This window comes from Aphelocoma coerulescens, chromosome 4A, assembly GCF_041296385.1.
Source record: "Aphelocoma coerulescens isolate FSJ_1873_10779 chromosome 4A, UR_Acoe_1.0, whole genome shotgun sequence".
NCBI classification, from domain to species: Eukaryota; Metazoa; Chordata; class Aves; order Passeriformes; family Corvidae; genus Aphelocoma; species Aphelocoma coerulescens.
The window spans coordinates 3,498,145-3,506,023 of record NC_091018.1 but is presented as its reverse complement, the minus strand read 5'-3'; the positions used below and the strand labels follow the sequence as shown (position 1 = coordinate 3,506,023).

Here is a 7,879-nt window from a genome sequence, read left to right as displayed (position 1 = left end):
TTTAAGACCAGAGTGGTCAAGAAGTGGAGCAAATTGCCCGAAGAGGTCATGGAGGCTCCTTAAAGATATTCAAAATCCAGCTGGACAGTGTCCAGGAACATGCTCTGTTTGCTCCTGCTCTGAGCAGGGAGAGGAGACTGTACAGCTTGCAGAGCTCTGTGCCAGCCTCAGGGACTCTCTGATACAGCTTTTATTACCTGGGTTAAGGGAATGTCCTGTGTAAAAGCCCAGGAAACATTACCTTAAATCCTCTGCTGCTTTAGTGGCCAACCTTCATCTTCAAATTTTATTTCCAATAGTGTGCTAATGAGAAAACCACTAGTGGGAAGCAGCACTTGCTGCTAGATCTATTAAACATGATTAAAAGAAAGAGCCTGAAGTGCAATTAAGGTAAATATTTCATTGAGTTTTATTAATCTGCAGAGATTGTATCCAAAGCAGAGACACTGAAGTCTGAGAGTCATTGTGTTAAATCCCAAGAGAATGGGGCTGCCTGCTGTGGATGGAAGGTGGGACAGGGCTTTATTTGCAATACCTGAACAGACACCATTGCTTTAACATTTTTCAGTTTTTGCTACTACCATTACACAGGAAAATTATCCAAGTTTTTTAAAAAAGGGTAATAAACAGTATTTTGACTCATAAAGAACAGAATTAGGCAATACAGATATTGAAAGCATAAAATTGATTCTATGTTTCTCTGTTTAAAAAAAGAATGTGGAATAATAGGCAGACACTGAAGGGTTAAATTCTTTTGGACAGCGTAGACAACTTATTAACTTTTGAAAGTGGCAGAAACTGAATGCTTAAAAAATGAAAAACTGTTTTCAGTAACACAAGGTGTTTTAATTTAGATCATATGTCAATAACCTCCCAGATTTCCATTTTGGTCTGCTTTTGTTGCCTGCTTTCTTGGTTCTGTCTTATCTAACAGCTTGAGGAAATAACAATTTGTGTCACCGATTTACCTCTCAGTCTCTCTGACCATTTTCTCATTCAGATGCATTTTCTATTTCATCTCCTTGCCTCCAATTCACTAAAATAGAATGGAAATATGCAAGAAGTGATATTCAAAAATCAAAATATGATATACTATATAAATTTGTGGTAGCACAATGGCAAGGTAAACTGCAGTAGCAAGATAAGTACACTTCTTTTCTCATTGCCTCTTTTATGTAAAAAATGTAAGAGCTGAGATTCTTAATCGAGTGCTTCCAGAAATCAGGTGTTTGAAGTATCACACCACCTCCCACTCAAGTCATAAGAAAAAAAAAAAAAAAAAGAGAGAGAATTGGCAACAGATGTAAAAAGTTTGACCCTTACTAAAAAAAAAAAAAATTCAGGGTGCTTTTCACTGGTCTAACAACTTCAACAATTGTGATTTTAGGAATTGAGCATCACTGCCCATTCCTGCTGTCTCTCTATAAAACTGAGAAATTTATTAATTCCTGTGGAACAGCAATATTGTTCTAGAAACAGGGGATTAGTGGGAACTACAAAAGGGGGTGTTAATTCTATTGTCAACTTGGAAAAGCAAACTTCAGAAAACGTCCTCTAATGTTCCACTGGAAAAAAGCCCCTACATAAGATAGGAAATACATCAAGATGCAGATCAAACCCATCTGCACACCTCAGCCGTGCATTATTTGAAGTTGAGGCTGGTTTCAAGAAACTGCCTTGATCTTAGGGCCTCATAATCAAATGCATTGTCTGGTGCTGGAATGAAGCCAATCTGCTTTGAAAGGCCTTTGCTTCATCCCTCCAAAAGCACGAGAAAAAGGTATACAGGGAAAAAAGTCTGATCTGATCTTCATTTCTAAGTTCAGAACAAAGATATTATAAAGAAAGTCGCTTTTACCTTGCTGCATGCTGACAGAGGACTCAGAGGCACAGAGGAAAAAATACAGACTGGATTTCAAATTAAATGGAGAAGGAATAACCTTTGTGCATCTGTAGGCAACAGTGCACGTGGACAGAGGAGGACCTAAGTTCTTGAATTTCAGGTCTTGACTACAACAGTGGTTATTCAGATGGTTGATGATTTGGTGGCATTAGCAGCCTGTGGCCATGGCTAGTGTCCACTGCCCAGTACTGGCCACGAATCTCAAATGTCCCTGTCAGGCTTTCACACCCATTTTTCGGCCACCAGCATTACACTGCCACATAGAAAACCCCTTCTGGCTCTTCTACACTATATTTCAGCCATACTAGATTTCCTTAACAGTTTAGTGAACTCTCTGTACATGCTAACATGCATAAGTCTTTAAAAAATACAGCAGAAAGTCACAGAAATCAGTTGCTTGCTCAGACATCTCCTGTGAAACACTTTATTGTTCACAGAGATGAAAGATCTACACATGAAACAGCCATGGAAATAAAAGCATTTGGAATTTCACTTGTAATTTAAGTACAGTAAAAAAAAAAAAAAAAAACACAAAAGCTCAGAAAAAATACACTTAGTGATGCATACAGCCTTTAGTTCTGGTTGCATTTGACACTTCAGTCCCTGAACTCCACTTTCAACTGAATGAGAAACTTTCGTGCACTTCTTTGGGGATCACTCCTGCCAATCACTCACCATTAACATCCTGGTGTCTGAATGAATTTTCTATTTATTTTAGACTGTAATTAGACATTTTACAAATCAGACAGGTTTGTAAAATCAGATTTAGAGACCTGATCTCTAAAAAAAGAAGAAAAAAAAAAACCCAAACCAAAAGCAGTGACAGTCAGTAAAGTATAACTTAAAACTTCCTATTAAGTCTTGCCTTCCTCATCCTCCCTGACTCTCCTCTTGATAAAACAGTGTAATTAAGATTCAGATTTAAAAATTGAATATTAACACATAACTGCTGCCAATACTTTAAAATAGTGATAACAGTAATAACAATGAATGTGCTCAAGCTGTGGCATGCTCAAGTCCAAGTTCCTTGTGATGACCCTCAGCAGTGGAAGATCTGACCAGCAGGGCCTTGATGCATAAAATGTTGTAATCTTACAACATGAACAAGATCTTTAGAATCAGAACCCTCAAGTTCAATCTCTTGCATCTCAGAGCTCCTCTCCCCAGTTTATTAAAAATTCAAACTCCAGCTGTGGACTTGCTTTTGTAATCCATTGTCAGGGCACCACCCAGAGGACAGAAAGACAGAAGAGCAGAGCTTGCAAATGACCTCTTCCCCAAATAAAACACACTTTAATTACCAGCCTAATCACTTCCAACCTCTTTCCTAGATCTCTCTTCTACTGATGTTTTGTAACATCTTTGTGCGATCTAATGGAAGAGGAACATCTTTGAAATGTCAACTTTTAGTCTTTGATTTTTCAGAGAAAGGTAATTTCTTTCCTGAGAAGTCCTCACTTTTTTTTTTTTTTTCTAATATGCATGATATGATCAGAAAATAAGAAAAAAATGCATTAATTCTTTGAAAGAGAAGGTACAATCCTGCATTTGCAGAATGGATATGCAAGTCCCTTCCACTGTTCAACAGTGGAAGAATGAATCTATTCCCTGGTTGCATTTTTGATACAAACCTACATCCACCAGCCGGCCAAAGCAGATCCCAATCACATCTACCATAGGAGAAATTATTAAACCCTTTAATCATAAAGATTCTAACAGAAAAGGAAATGGATTAAATAAAAAATTGAAATGCTTGTGACATTAAAAAAAAACCCCTCTTTTGATGCAGTTTATGCATTATCAATATTCCTACCATAGTTGATACTTGAAATAGCTCATCACCACACTAAATAGAACACAATTTCTGCTCTACTAAGGTAAGCTAACAACCTTTTTGTTGTTTCATAGTCTCATTTTTTAACTCCACAGAGAAACACTGTTATTTAACACAAAACCAAAAAGCAGTGAACACTCCCTAAAGTTGGATCCCAAAGCAAACCCTAACGGCTGTGTCAAGTGGATTTTGTAATATCCTGTACTGAGGTTGAGCTCGGACTGCAGCCTTTTCCTCCACAGCACTATTTTGATACCAATCCAGACATATGTTCAGCCAATCAGTGGAAACATAGTGACTTTGAGTCAAAATAGTTTAAAAATGCCCAACAGATTAGAAATGCTATCAAGGAGAAGACGGCAGAAATCTCACAACCTTTGTTTCCATAGGAAACAAAGCTGAAAGCCAATTGCCTCAACACCCCAAATCTTTGACAACACTAAAACTCAGGTTTTTTTTCTGTGGATGAAGCAATTGTGATATTCAGTCCTTCTCAGTGACAGCACACGAGTCTGCCACTCACCAGAGTTCTGCTGGTTAACAGTAAAGATGTGTTCCAGCTGATAGGTTTCACTTCCCACAGACATTTTAATGGAAAAAAGCAACCAACAAGCCCTCAGAAGCTCCAAGTGGATACAAAGGAAACTCAAATGCATCTGAACAGCGAGAGCTTGCAGTCTAGATAAACAACATATGCTTTGTAATCAACAATATTTTTTGTAAAAAGAAGTAAACAGTCCTCAGTTTAGAGGTTTAATTAAAACCAGCCAGAGCATTTCACATTCTGATATAGAAAATCATGAAAATAAATTAAGGACACAAACAGTGCTAGTTTCTCATCTAAATTGCTCTATTTGTGTTTTATAATCATGGATGATTTTCTATACATTTTATTTTTCTTTCCTTTATGCATCTTCTAAAATGGAGTTATAGCAGCCCTTCCTTATCTTAAAACAAATAAACACCTTGTCAATAATTTCACATCATTCTCTTGATGTCTACACGACACATGATACAAAAAACCCCTGTATAATCTAGAGTTACACATTATTGCTGATTTCATGTTGGAGGGTACAATACAACTCAGTCTAAAGAGAGCAAACATTATTTGTGAGAGGTACGAATTTAGGTGACTCCTCATATTCATACCTAAGTGAGTGCACAACACTTTGCAACCTAGACTGTTATTACAGAGATATATTAGACATTTTTATTTGACATACCTCTAAAACAACCACTTCTCTTGGAGAATGGTGTAGAAAAACATTTGGGTGTTTATACCATCATTGTTCATTCCTCTACAAAGAGGAATCACTACTTGCACCTTTAAATTAGTTTTAAGTACACATGTTTATGTATAAACAAGTGGAAAAAGCTCAATGTAGAATCACAGCAGCTACATGAAATTACTGAACTTTTGTTTAAAATATTTCTAAGTGTAGCCTATTAATTTCTGCCACACTTTAGTTCCTGTGGTACTTCTTTGAGCCTTCGTTTGAGTCCACCTACCTTGTGGCAGCCTATTGATGCCTGGGTTTTAAGCACTTATTGCCTATAGGTTTCCTTCTTCAATAAATATATACAACCTCATGGGCTAATTCAGCCTAACCAGGGTCAAAACCCTTTAGGTATTTAACCTTTTTTAATTTAAAATACAGGACTTGAAAACCAAAGCACTACATTGAGGGTATACCTGTATAGCAGAGCGAAAGTTAACTTTAAATATCTTCCTTTGCCAAACTTAAATACTGGGATAAACTCACCATGTAAATATGATAATGAGTAAATTCTAACATATTCAGTCAAACATCTACGGAATTTTTTGTGTCTTGCTTAATTAGTTACAGTTACATGTGCTGCTGTCTCTCATTAACTTTATAATTCCTGGGCATGCATAGGTGGGTGCCTCACTAAATATTCTTTGATTAACGCACAGCACTCATATAATATATGCTAATTCCTATTTGCTAGGAATTTAATTATAAAACTTTGATAATCTGTTTTGATAAATTTAGTTTGGTGGAAAATGTGTGTTCCTAGAACAGGATCGTATTAAATTTGTTTTGCTTTTGATTTTTTAAGGCAGTTACCTGCTACCTGTTGGGATGGATTCTTTGCCTGCAGAACAGGCAAAGCCAAGTTCAGAGTGAGCACTGGGTAACCTCTGTCATGGTTTAAGGGCAGGTGGCAACTGGGCACCACAGAGCTCCTCATTTACCCTCCTCACTCCACCCCAGAGGAATGAGGGAGACCAACACAAGTAAAACTTGTAGGTTGAGATAAGAAGAGTTTAGTAATTGAAACAAAGTAAAATATTATAATGATAATAAATATTAATAAGGATAATAAAAAGGAAAAACAAAACAAACAAGTGATGCAGAATGCAACTGCTCCCATGCCCTGACAGATGCCAGAACCTGTCCCCAAACCCCAAGTGGCCCTTCTGGGTAAGCCCCCCAGTTTATACACTGGGCAGTGGTTTTATGGTGGGGAATATCCCTTTGGCCAGGTTGGGTCACCTGTCCCAGCTGTGCTCCCTCACAACATTTTCTGTGCAGCTCCTCACTGGCAGAACATGAGACACAGAAAAATTCTTGATTTAGGATAAACACAACAACAACCAAAACATCAGAGTGTTACTGACATCAGCCTCCTACTGAACCCAAAACACAGCCATGCCAGCTGCTGAGATGAGACTGACTCTACCCCACCCCAAACCAGGACATTCTTCTTCCTATTCTTCCCATTCCCAGCCAACTCTTCCCCACCCCAAACCAGGACATTCTTCTTCCTATTCTTCCCATTCCCAGCCAACTCTTCCCTTTATGAAGGTTTTGCTGAACCCTTCTGGCACAGGCAAAAAGACCTTAAGAGACACGGGAACAGTGGCAACATTCTCCTGTTGGGACTGAGATCTTTTGGAATTCTTGTGGAATTTAGGTTTCCACACTCCTTTCTTGGTTGGTATCTCTGACTGCCCTCCCTGTCTCCAGACCTAATTGTAAGTAAGTACATCTAAAGTTTGTCTGCTGCAATCTTTTATTTTCTTGTCTCTGGGAGCCCCACGAACAAGAACACCATTCCAGAGTCATCATGACAATACCCTTATTCCTTAAGAAATTAATTTGAATTCAATTCACAGCAACACACTGAATTGTAAAACTCATCTTAGATATAAAATTAATTTTACATGGGCATACAGAAGAATGATTGTCACTAGATAGCAATGTGAAGCCAGACCTGTATTTAAGCAAAGTTAATCTCTTGTACAAATGAAATGCTGCTTGCTTATTCAGTTTCCTTTAGCTAAATTCCTAAACTTCTAAGGACTTCAAAGAACTACACAGAAGTGAGATAAAGAGCTTATCTGCGTAATTCTTATGCTAATTCACAGAAGGTGTCTTGACTAAAAGGATGTCTACGTGCACGCTAAGGACTCGCTAATTCCCTTCTTCTAAACCCTAAGTTATTATACATGTATTTAATTGGAATATATCTGACTCTGCTTCCAGACAGTACCTGGTTCTGTATCCTGCTGTGAGCTGCTGACTCCCAGGCTGACCTGGCACTTTTTTGGGATGTGTAGAGATGGTTTTGAGCCAGGCTACCACCACAGTGCACAGGTGCAGAGCATGAAGTACAACTGCTCACACACTGGAGCTCGGTGTCCTGCCCAGCAGCACGAGATTAGGAGGTAAAGTACCATCAGCTGCTGCTCCTCATCCTAAAATCCAAAACTATTCATTTTCTCACCTCCCTTCCCCAGCCCTCCACTCCCACATCTCCAAGCTCTGATATTAGTCACTTTATCTTAGGATACAAACAAGGGAAAGTCCCAACATTAAACATCTCTGACATTACAATTTCCACACAATACCTTTGTAAACCTTTTAGTTCACAGAGTTCAAAGACAAACTGAATTGATTAACGTTTACAAAAGAGGTAGAGGCTTCCCAGGAAATTAAAATTGCTTTTAGTAGTATGGTTTTATCACCTATTTAAAAATATTTATCATTTTTAATTCTATTTCTGCAAGTAAAAAAGCACCCGTTATTCCAAAAATTGCCTCACATGCATCACACACACGCAGACCATTCTCCACCTAATCTAAAAAAAGTAGTACCACCATTTTAAATGCTTTT

At 38.0% G+C, this 7,879-nt stretch overlaps 1 long non-coding RNA gene across 1 annotated transcript; it reads right to left on the bottom strand.

Moving 5' to 3' along the window:
• Positions 1-412: 412 nt before the first annotated feature.
• Positions 413-7,354, bottom strand: LOC138110309 (uncharacterized). Its single transcript, XR_011150876.1, has 3 exons — positions 7,257-7,354; positions 969-1,036; positions 413-496 (listed from the first exon to the last, which is right to left on the bottom strand). It is a non-coding gene; the product is annotated as an uncharacterized lncRNA (long non-coding RNA).
• Positions 7,355-7,879: the final 525 nt, after the last annotated feature.